Raw genomic sequence first — 12,093 nt, forward strand, 5'->3', positions numbered from 1 at the left:
CAAAACCGCTCACACCCAACTTTTCACCCCCTTCCTATAATTTGCAAGCTACCTCTTGGGAGCGCTCTCTCATTCCAAATAAAGAAGGGCGATTTAGCGTGATTAAGCCAGATGCAAATCAGGTGAGCGCACAGTGGTTAATTTTTCCTGCGCTTTCGGTTCAAAGTTCGGTTTTTAAAGCCAGGAAACGGCGTTCGACAAACATTTGTAAAATCGGTTGGCTTAGTGGTAGCGCATCACAAAACGTTGTAGTTTTAAGCGCACCTTTAAAGGCCAATGAAAAGCTTTTTACTAAAACTAGCAACACAAACATTTTTAAGCTAGTTTCATTAGCACCGAGCATATAGGCGATCAAAAATCATGCTCCTCCTCTCCCCCCTCAGCTCAACCCACGTTGGCGCGCAAGAAAAAAAAAAAGAAAAAAGGAGGAAATCAAGTCGCGACGGCGCCTCACCACGCCCAGTCTCGCCCGCGTAACTTGGGAGCGTCCAATGAGCAAGCGCGCCCTGCAAGCCTCTATGACGTCAGTGGGGAGGTTTGTGCGCGGGGATGTGTCGCCCAAATCGGTTGCGAGTGCCGCCATAAGCCCTTTTTATTTATTTATTTTTTAAATCACCGGCGGCACGAAAAGCTTTTACATTTGCCTCGAATACTCACAAAGACCACCTCATGGAATTCTTGTATTATAATTTTACCGCAAGTAGCATTTCAGGGAGAGGAGTGCGTTCTGAATCCATCGTGCATGGATGGAAGTTGATGAGCATGATAAAAATCAGCGAAGCTGATATTTTCGCGCGGCCTTAGGTTCTTTCGAGACTGGCCCTAAGCCACAAAGTATGTCGTTTATTTTATCCTCGGCTACTGCCTACCCTGCCAGAGGTCAAAGATCGAAATATATATATATATATATATATATATATATATATATATATATATATATATATATATATATATATATATATATATTGTCGATGTGCGTTAAACTGCCTAACAACACCCAACTGCAAGGACCGGGCTAACAAACATAGGCGAAATCGGCGAATGCGAGCTCTAGTGCCATATGCATATACAGTGCAATAGAATCACTTAATTCTAAAGGCTCTTAGGTCTACACTTCTCGTCTAGCCTAACCAGGTGTCGAAAAATTCTCTCTCGCGTTCTCCCCTGAGAAGTACATCCCACATGACCGGGGTTAATTCAAAACGATAAGAGAGCTGAGCGAGTTTGCTGTAAGCTGGCCGAAAAGTACAAGACAACACGTAAACATGACCTGTCCCTTGTGTGTTCCGCCTTCTTGCCCTATTTGACCTCCATGCTCGGGCTACTCCACTTGGGAAGAACCCCACTCCTTGGGGCGCTCTTACAGCCGGTGCTTCCCTAAATGGGAAGAACTACTGAATCCCTTTTTCCCCAAGACGTCCCGGCGTATTACCTTGGATTTTGCCGAGCCAGAGCTGGACGCAGATGACTTGCTTATGCTTGATCTGCTTGATCTCGACTGCCTCCTGCCTCCCTTCTTCACGCTGACGTTATCGGCCATAGTGGCGGCGATTCTTTCCTGGTGGTCGGGGACAACAAGAGGGAAGCTCGGAACTCGAAGAGCTTGTCGTTTGTCAGTCGGCAAAGGCGGTACGCGGCCTGGTTTCTGGAGCGTGGCCTCGCGATCTCGTGGATGTTCCTCTTTTTCTTTTGTCCGCCTCTTCCTTGCTGCCTGGGCTAATCACGAGCACCGGAATCGAGGGCCACGTTGCTGTGTCCATATGCTGATTTTATTTTGCTCTGTTGAAGTGCGTTTCGCGGACAGACAAGTACATCTCCATAGATATTAGTTACTATGTAAACTAAATATAAGTATTAGATTCACAAATATTTGTAGCGTTTTACGATTAAGGCCCATTTTGAAAGCTGCTGTTGTGCGGAATTTATCCACGGACGTAGGAATCGAACCAGAAGCAAAAAATGTTTTAAACACGATACAAAAGATGGACAGTAGGCACTGCAGCATCACTATATTCGTCTCGTCTGGATTTACAACAAAACTGAAGGAAACGTCAAAAGTAGAGTTTGAACCTGCCAAGGAGTTTCGGACTGTGACCTCAGCGTGGGGTGTTAGCGACTGAACCGCTCGGCCGCTCTAGCTTGTTAATACAACAGCTTTAAAGGCCCCCTTCTCATGGGCGTCGGCAGGATTTTGTAACATAGGGGGGGGGGGGGGGAAGCGGCGGGAGAGGAGAGGAGTATTGTCTTCCCCCAATTCTTGCCGTTGGGGGTCGAAGTGAACATTCCAGAACTTTCTGCTCACCAATGTGAGCGGGAAAATAGGAAGTACGAGTGGTGGGGCCGGCCCTTTTGCACCCCGCTGCCAACGCCTGTGCCCTTTCCCCAGAATATCCAGTCAGTGTCGGTGTTGACCACGTCGGCGCTGTGAACGAAAAATTTCGAGCAAGCCTCTGTCAGATGTTAGCTGGTACGTGACAAACCGAACAGCGCAAACCTTGGGCTCGACATTGGTACAGTGTTCGTAAAGCTGGGACCTACATATGGCCGGACGTTATCGACATAGATGTCTGGACAGCCGCAAGGAGACGCTGCGGTGGACAGTGATGCGACACATCAGGATGAGAGGGCTGTGGCTGTGGAGACAACCAAACGACGCCTTGAGAACTGGACAAGGCATACTAGATAAATAGTGTTGGTGGCGTTGCGCCAGGGCGGGACAGACTCCGTCACAGCAGGGAATTGACTTGGCTAGGGCCTTCTGGTATACTTCTGGTCTACCTGGTAAAAAAGAGAAGCCTCAGTACCAATCCAATCCAATCAATCTAGACCCAAGCATTGCTTTTTTGGCCGGTGGGCTTTGTGACATCTCCAGACCACTTATCTATCCGAGTTCGCATGAAGCTGCCAGCTTAGGTAACTACTTTGTGATGGGAGGGTGATATGCCTGGGAATAAAGTTAATTTGGTTCACAGGAAGGGAAAGGCGCAGTAACTGTCACACTTGCTCTGTGGACACCCGAACCACGCCGTAAGGGAAGGGAGGGAGGTGGGAATGAAAGTGGAAAGAGAGAAAGAGGAGCCGTAGTGGAGGGCTACGGAGTAATTTCGACCACCTGGGGATCTTTAACGTGCGCTGACATCGCACAGCACACGGACGCCACTTCGTTTCGCCTCCATCGAAACGCAGCCGCCGCGGTCGGGTTCGAACCCGGGAACTCCGGCACAGTAGTCGGGCGTCTTACCACTGCACCACCCCGGCGGGGCCCTGGGAATGGAAAATTAAGGGATTAGGGATTAACAGAGTAGCAAAGAGCATGCACGCGAACGTAGCCGCAAGGGGAGCTGGGTTTGATATACCCACTGGGGGGCAATACATTGTTTTTGGCGACCTACTTTTTGCATTACAATGGAAGCTGGTGTACCTATCTTGACTAGCACATCATCGTTTGTTTCCCAAAAACAGCGGAAATCATCTGTTCCCCCGTTTTCCTCTTCAACTGGTGCACCTGGTGGCATCTCTCCAAACTAATGCGGCCCTCGGGAGCTGTGACGTCATGTATCTCTCTGCCTAAACGGTCAGTTGTTCAGCTGCATACGCGACTGCTTTCCGTAGTCGTTTGTGCAAGCTTTTTGAACTCGAATCCGACCCACGCATGCAGCTGCCTTGCCAGCAAAGGAACGGGAGAGCAAATGTACTGTTTTACTCAAGGTTTTAATATTAGTGCGGTGCAAGGAAGAGTCATATATCATGCCATACATTTTCCGAAAGATGATAAGCACCGATGAATATAAATTTTCCAGGTATATATTGTTATGAGGCGGCAAGCCGATGAACGCAAATAACAGAGATGATGTCCGGTGACCGTAAGGTGATTTTTAATGATTCGCGGCGGGCCTAGCGCGAGCGCTCCTGTCCGCGCCACTGTCCACTTCTTCATCGTCCGTAGCAATAAGTTTTTTTTGTAAGGATTTAAGTCTGTCGGATTAGGCACGGAGTTGGGGTTTGTTGCATTGTACCTTTCAGCAAGCAAACCCGCTTGCGCGGCTGCGTTTCCCCCGTCCATGCCAATATGTCCCGATGTCCATATAATTTGAATTTCTATTCCAACTTCCCTCATTCGTTTCAGCCTCTTTCTGATGTCCTTGACACGTCAGTGCACGTCAAATATCTTGGATGTCAGTGCACGTCAAATATCATCGTTGTGGTCGAAATTACTCCGTAGCCCACCACTATGGCACCTCTCTCTCTCTCTCTCTCTTTCCTCTTTTACTCCCGCCTCCCTTTTCTCACGGCGCGCTTCAGGTGTCCCCCGAAAAGAGCGACAAATACTGCGCCTTTCATTTCCTGTAAACCAGTGATTATTATTGTTATTAGCATTATTAGAGAAAGATTATGAAAAAGTGCGGATTGAAGGCGGTACGTGTTACAGAGGCTTATCGCTGCAACATACAGCTTTCGCTTTATCACGAGGTTCAAGCCATGCTTAAACCGCAATGTTTTAATGCCAAAGCCTTTATAGACTTATGAGTGTCCGTCCGTCCGTCCGTCCGTGCGTGCGTCCGTGAGAAGTTCACACTTCGCGAGATTTCGTGGGATACCGAGGCACCCCACACTCCAGTGATCCAAAGTGCCCCCTAGAATTTTTAGTGAGTTCGATGAAATGCGGCGCAGTGAAAAAGTCCTGGTGGTTTTGCTACGGTTAAATCTAGTGTGTACGCGATAGCTTCATTCGCGTCCCTCTCTTCGGGCTCCGTGCTGCAGCAATGGCCTGACGCGCTGCGCACTTGCATCTTGAGCTCCCTGGGCGCTGCTGGCTACAGCGAAACCGGTTTCCGACTCCCTCGCCCCATGCAAAGGTGTACACTTGTCACAATGTGACGTCAGTTATCACGTGACACCAAATCATATGGCCACTACAAGTTCAGCGTTTTGACCTTTCACCTTTACCTTTGTTACCGTGGGGTGCGACACCATAGCGGCACCACAAGTGTTTCCTGGTTTGAACTCTGACTGTATTGAAGGTCACATTTCTGTGCACGGATACCTACGCTTTTCATCGCGTAGTGGAGCTGTCGCTTCAAAACGGTGCCTTGTTCAATAATATGCCAGGTAGTCTTTCCCCCTTGTTGCACAAAGTTCACTCAGTTAAACTGGAGGATATACAAAGATAGCCGTGTTTTTCAGGCACGAATTTGAGCTCGGCCATATCTTTATGGAACTGACCGAGTTATGCGCGCTAGTTCGAATTGGACGCGGCAAAAAGAAAAAAAGAGAGAAATAAAAAAATGAAACAAAATAACTATGAAGCAAAAAAAGAAATGCTGTCAGAAGTGGGATTCGAACCCACGCCCGGAAGACCGGACTGCGACCTGAACGCAGCGCCTTGGACCGCTCGGCCATCCTGACAGGTGGTGTATTCAGGTTTTGACTTTCCAGAACAAGATTGATAGGTCCTGAAATAGTAATATTGGCATAATGTTAAGTTTGATTCCTAGCACCTCACGGAAGCCAATGCCTCAACCCTTTCTAACTCGAATGCTAGCCACCAAAGCTGTCCGTTCTCTACTACGGTACCCTTAAATAAATAACACCTACTCGCTTCACGACTTGCTTTACTGCACATCGACACGCCTGAGTTTACGTGAAGCATGACGTGAAGTGAACGCCGTAATGCTTAGCATTACTTCGCGCAGTGAAGGTTACTTTTAAAAACCGCCGATTCCGCGGCTGTCTTTGGCTGCCGTCGTACCTCGTACTGTCGAGGTTATGGAATGGTGGCGCCATTTGGCGGCAGTGCATCGAAGTGCAGTTTCGTGGTTTTTATGTAGAATGCAGTGCAATCTATGAACGACTATGCCAAGTAACCAGCATAGTACAACATGTAGTAAGTCATGCTGTAAGTCATAAAGACATCATAGATGTTATCAGTCTTTTTAAATTTAATATTCCAGATATACAAGAGTAATGTTGTGAAAGCGTGTTTAGTTTTTTTCTTCAGTATTTGATTTTACTGAAATGCTACTTCATTCCTTAAAACTAAACATTTTAGAGCATTTTTTCACACATATTTATTTATTCATGGTTTAAGTAATTTGACAATGCTTGCTTGAATATGAATGAAACGAAACCGAAACCATTTGACATTAACGACTATGGACAGGTGTTGCCATCTCTCGGCCGGTGGTGCGGCACGTCGTGTGGGGCACAAAGTTGCTCGGGCGTCAGGTGTTTACACGCTCGTGTGCCGCTCTTTTATCTCGTGTTTCTGCTCCACAGGAATATTCTCAACGATGGACACCGCCAGGTAAGTCACCTTTATATATTCCCATTCTGTTTCGTGCATAGCCAAACGACCAGAAACGTTACGGAGTGTCGCAGAAACCGTTCTGCGAACCGCCGATTGGGTCGGTCGCGCTCTGTGTGGGATGATCGTTCGCACGGCCTGTGTTTGGTAGTGAAGCGGCGCCCAGAGCTATCAAATGCGGGGGTTCCCGATTTGTGGGCTTTTATTTTAAGCCTAAACCCCCTCGTCGTCTACCCGGAGGAGGCGACGGATGTGTCGGCGACGAGGAAATAGCAGTTACGTAACTGAACGTCCACGCCCTTCGAGGAGCAAGCAAGTCGTGGTGTCTCCGAAGTGACGAACAGCCAGCCGCGAACGACTGACGCACGGTTTGATGACCTCTCAAACGAGTCGAACTCGGTTCTGCTCCGTTCGCAGGCCGTTGTCGGAGCCCACAATTTCTTACTCGTCACGGGGGGATGTAGAGTCGAACCTTCGACATCTGCACGGGTTAAGGAGACGGGGGAGTCGAGTTCACGATGCCGCTCAAAGCTGGCACCAAGCGCCGCGGCTTCGAGGGGGACTTGGGGCGTTGGAGCGGACGGTGGAGGAGGGTTTGCTTGTGTCGAGGAAATTGAAACCAGTCGTCGTGATCGACGCAAGACGAACTGCAGCTGTGTCCGAGCACGGCTACCCTTCGTGTTGTCCCGCGAACATCGGGGGGGCTGGAATCGTTCTGGAGCACGACCCCTGAACGAGCACAAGCATGTCGGCATCGTTCTCGCTCCGTCGTGGTAGCGGTGGGGGGGTCGGGCTGCTTTTCCGTCGACCCCACGCGCGACGCTTGGATGAGTACCATTAGTCCCGGGACTGCTTGTTTGTTTACTGTCGGTCCTCCCTCGTTTTTCCGCCGGGGAGGAAGTAGTCGGTGCTCTAAGAACAGCGGGTGCCGTTTTCTGTCTCTTTTTGGTTCTCTCGTCGCCGGCGCAGATCATTGATCCGTGATTAGCTTCCTGTCGGCAGCGCGACGGCTGTCCGTGTCAAGTTCTCAGCGAAAGAATTGTCGTTCTCAAGCACAGTCCGTGCGCGGCCACTGACATCGCTCAGGCTCACACCGAGTTCACCGACGCGAGGCGTACTGGAGCTTTGAGCACCGCGGAAAAGCTTGGAAGGTGCTCCGCGTCCTAAAACTGAGTAGCGGGTTTATTTGTTCACAATGGTCCATCAATCCTCGACATCGCTTAACAGGTTCAAATTATGCGAACGCAAAGATACAAGGCGATCATCTTTCGACATCTGCTGCTGCATTTTTGTTTTACAATGCAGAAGTTGCATATGCAGTCGTGTATTTCCTGGAACGATGTATGAATGTGGATGCGCGAGATCCAAAGAGCTTACACCGTTCACGTCGCGAGGTGGCGGCTGAGGGGATTACTCCGTTTGCGTAAAATACATTTAACTGTCCTTGCTCCGTGTGGCAGCGGTGTGCACGCTGTCATGGTGCAACAAAAAACACCGTTGTTTCCCTTGACTGCGAAAGGCCCAAGCAGTTGCGACGGGGGCGCAGTTACGCTGAATTGCTGACGGAACTGCTGCGGGAAGCGCTGTAAGCTCATTGCGACACATACATGTGTGTTGTCACGTGCGTCACGCACCTATAACGCGCAGTCTGCGGGCGCGCGCGCGCGTGATTTCGCGCCGAGCATGCTCGTTCTTCGTTCCCATATGACAGGACGTTGCTACGAAAAAAAACGAACAAAAAAATCTGAAGACGACTTGCTCTCCGCTGCGAGCGCACCGACCTAGGGACGTACTATTCCTTCGTGTTGTTTCTTGTGTCTGGGTTGTCTGCGAAGTGCGACTACTGCCTTGGAGTAGCCGTTGGAGGACTGGCCGTAGGTACCATTCAGAGACTCATTTGCAGGTAACGACCGTTAGCCGGCCGGAGCAATATTTGAAGGTGCTCCATCATATCCTCCTCTGCTCCATTTTCAGGCAGTTAAAAAAAGAATCCAGTCTTTTCGCCGGTCCGGCAACGCTGATCATATCTCCAGCGCCTTGCTATTTAGAACGTCTACTGTGTTACTGTCTGCAAATGGTTAAATATCAGCAACAGGAAACCAGTTGCAGGTTCATCTCTATGACCTGCGTATGTAGGGCCTAGAATATACCAAGGAATATACTATAAGGTCCAAATGGACTTTTGTTTTGTTTGTTTTCGCGATTTTAAGTGGTCACACTTGCTGCGTGAAGAATTATATATACTTTAATCGTCTTGTGATGAACGTGGCCAGCTGATGTTGAGTCTAGCCTGTAATGGTTATGAAAATGACCGTTACGCTGTATGAAGGTTGTTTGCAGCTGTTTCCATTCGATGTCCAATTAGGGACCTTCCTGGTACGTGGAGTTGCCCACGAACCGTCATCCAATTTATTCGACGGAATTAGTTATGCCTGGTATATTGTACTTCTGGAATTGTACTCATACTCGTACTCATAACGAGAAAGAAACAAAGCAGTCAGTTTGTGTTTCCTCCATAATTGTGCGTGGAAAGCGCGTCGGCCTTTCTTCGAAGGCGAGTTTCGCGATTAACTGACTTCCAGGAAGCGCTGTGCTGCAGTGCCCTTCTTCCTGCGAACCTGTCTCTATGTGCGAACTGCCGAGTATTTGAGTGGCTAGGATGCAATTATGTTTTGCGGCGAGTTCGTTCACTTCCACGGGCTCTGTTTTGCCTAGCCGACTGCGTTATCTCTGGTTTCCTTGCGCCGTAATCGAGAGAGTCCCCCCTTTCGCCGCGGCCGTGACGGTCTACTTTCCGCAGATATCGTCGTCACCGACGTGCTGCGATATGCGTACCGCTTCTCTGCTGACGGGAAACATCCTGCTTTTGCCTCTGACAAAAACAAAAAAGGAAAACATTCGGGTTGTTATCGGGATTCCGTTGAAGATTGGACCCTTTCCGAAAGCTGACAGGCCTCGGCTGTCCAGGAACGAAACCGGATAAATGACTTCCACGCCGGAATTGCCTGGATTGTAAGTGCCGGTGATTCAACCTGACTCACTCAGTCGTTGTCGTACGTAGCGAAGCAAAAATATATAAAGTGTTTTACCACAACTCACTCAAAGCTTGTGTTCGGAGCGTGATGGCCTTAGGTGCATGTGCGCCATAAAAACGAGCACAACACAGAAGGCAGAATAGTAGTACGCAGCTCGATGTCGTTCGATATTTAAGCAAAACGGAGAGCTGAGGTATTTGGCATGGCGTATATTATTAGTTCCTTCTTCTTGCTTGTCCGTTGGCTTTTGGCGCCGTGTCTGTTAACATTATTCGGTATTTGTCTGTTGCAGTCAGCATCCAGAAATGTGGTGCAGGTGCGGCATATGGGGTTTAATGCCTTAAAGCAACAAATGTTCATGAGCTGTCATTGTGGAGGGCTCTGGACCTTTAAAATGCACTGACGTCACACATCACGTGGACGTTTCAGTGAGCTGGCACTGTAGCCCCTACCCAATCACCGATTTCGCCAGTGTCACAGGTCTGAAGCCGGGAAGCCAGGAGCTGCGAACTTGAGCACCACATGTCCGAGTTTAAAATTAATCCACGAAGGCACATTCGTACGGTTTGAGTGTCGCTTTATATTTGTGCCTGGCGATAGTGGGGGTGATGGTGATCCTTGAGGCCAAACCCTTTTTAACGGGCGATCTACGAGACTTACTCGGTCAGGCCAATCTTTCACATGATGTGTCAGATGAGTAGTACCTAACTAAAGTGAAAACCATTGCGCTAATTAATTAGCACATCCGCTTCGCATTTGGCCTACGCACGCTAAATCGGCCGGCATTTTCTTTGCGTTTTGCCACCATGAAATGGAGCCGTCGCGGCCGCGCTGAATTCGATCCCACGTCCTTGAATCGCATGAACACCGTAAGGTATAGCATCTCGAAATTCGCCCGTTTGTGGACCCTGGTGTTGTCTCCCTGGGACACATGGTCGGCCATGCACGCACGTCATAGCGAGCGGATCAACTGATGGATGATTTTACCTCAAGTCCATCACAACTGCCAGTGGCCCTCAAAGGACGTCCTCCAGCCGATGACGTCGTCTGGTTCCCGTGACGTCGAGGCTGTAAATGGCAAAACTGCCATGAAATGGCATTAACAGCAGCGTCATGAAAATCGGTCGGTGCCGTTGTCTGAGGGGCCATTTGCCGCTGCATCCTTTGCACACCCGGCAGAGAACGCGAATGGTCTTCTAGCAGTAGCTGAAAGGTTATTCCGTCCAATTTCGGTTTTAGTAATAAATCTCGTAATTATAACAACCTTCATTCATAAAACTGCCGAGGAAATTTCGTTTAAATATTTCTTCCTCCGCTTGCCACTCAATTGTGAAGTCTACGCCGAAAAGGACTCCCAATCACCACTTTTAATAGAACGGCGGTACGGAATAACCTCCGAGATCAGTGCACCAAAAAGCTGTGTCGACGCGCGCACTTATTTGCAAAATGCGCCAGTGATGGCGACACCTCATTTTCCTGGCCTTTCTAGTCGATAAAAGTTCATTTAATTCAGGTTAGTAAAAAAACGCCAACCAGGAATTAAAAAAGGGAAAAAAACGATGTTTTCGGACTTGCTCGGTGCCTTCGTCAGGCGTGACTGTGGGCGAGTTGCAGTTTGCCTTCATTTGGTCATTCGCCCGTTCACTGACCGCAGACCGTGGATGTATGAGGGGGGAAGGGTTCCTATGAGAGCACATAACATTGCCCCGCCATCCGCTGAATATGCCATGAAGTAAGAGCCCCCGGCGTGGGCGCGGCTCGGCATCCAGCACAATGTTCCCCCCTCGATGTCAATGTTGTGGTCACATACCTCGCAGTGTTGGGCCACCGCGTTTCGATCCCTGTTCATTTTTTTAGCACCCGCCTTGTGAGGCATGCGACAGAGCGCACTCCAAGGGAAAGCAAGTGTACTATCTAGAGGCGGCCAGAAGTGATTAGGAAGGCTGTGGGGATCAGATAGCACCATGATAATTGGAGGGATGTGTGAGAGACATTTGCACTGCAGTGTAATAGTCTGGCTGGTGATGATGTGATGCTCCATTCATACACCACGCCTTGAGCCTTTTATTTCGGGCGACGGTCTTTTAGGCGGGGGAGGAGGTGTCCGATGGTGGTGGCAATCGGTTTGTTTTTCGTTTGTACCTTTTATACGGGCCAAGGTTTCACTGATGCTTTTTGCATAAGAAATGCAAGCGATGGAGGGAGAGTGCAGGATTCGGGATACTGACAATCCCAGTCTGCCTTTGGAACAAAATACTTGGTAGTAAAAGTAATATAATTGCGGTCTTTCCGTGCATTTTGGAATATAAGGTAGTCATCATCATCATCATCAGCCTGATTATACCCACTGCAGGGCGAAGGCCTCTCCCATATTTCTCCACTTAACCCGGTTCTGTGCTAGCTGCATCCACTTGACCCCTGCGAACTTCTTTATCTCATCCGCCCACCTAACTTTCTGCGGCCCCCTGCTACGCTTTCCTTCCCTTGGAATCCAGTTTGTTACCCTTAGCGACCATCGGTTATCCTCTCTTCGCACTACATGTCCTGCCCATGTCCATTTCTTCTTCTTAATTTCTACTAGAATGTCGGTAACTTGAGTTATTTCTCTGACCCACTCTGCACTCTTTCTGTCTCTTAATGTTACCCCTACCATTTTTCGTTCCATAGCCCTCTGGGTTGTCCTCAACTTAAGTAGAACTCTCTTGGTTAGCCTCCACGTTTCAGCCCCATAGGTGAGTACAGGCAAGATGCAAC

At 49.0% G+C, this 12,093-nt stretch overlaps 1 protein-coding gene and 1 non-coding gene across 4 annotated transcripts in view; one reads left to right on the forward strand and one right to left on the reverse strand.

Moving 5' to 3' along the window:
- Positions 1-5,322: 5,322 nt before the first annotated feature.
- On the reverse strand, positions 5,323-5,406 carry TRNAL-CAG (transfer RNA leucine (anticodon CAG)). Its single transcript has one exon. It is a non-coding gene; the product is annotated as a tRNA-Leu (tRNA).
- Positions 5,407-6,183: 777 nt separating this feature from the next.
- Mical (Molecule interacting with CasL) overlaps positions 6,184-12,093 on the forward strand; it is a 69,912-nt gene continuing 64,002 nt past the window's right edge. Inside the window, exon 1 of one of the 3 annotated variants that reach the window (XM_084584524.1) lies at positions 6,184-6,304. The gene's annotated coding sequence lies outside the window, so the exon portion shown is untranslated. Of the gene's footprint in view, positions 6,305-7,977; positions 8,208-12,093 lie in introns of those variants that run through there. The other 2 variants (XM_084584525.1, XM_084584526.1) reach the window with 2 other exon arrangements.

This window comes from Amblyomma maculatum, chromosome 11, assembly GCF_055883805.1.
Source record: "Amblyomma maculatum isolate TAMU_Amacu chromosome 11, ASM5588380v1, whole genome shotgun sequence".
Lineage (NCBI taxonomy): Eukaryota > Metazoa > Arthropoda > Arachnida > Ixodida > Ixodidae > Amblyomma > Amblyomma maculatum.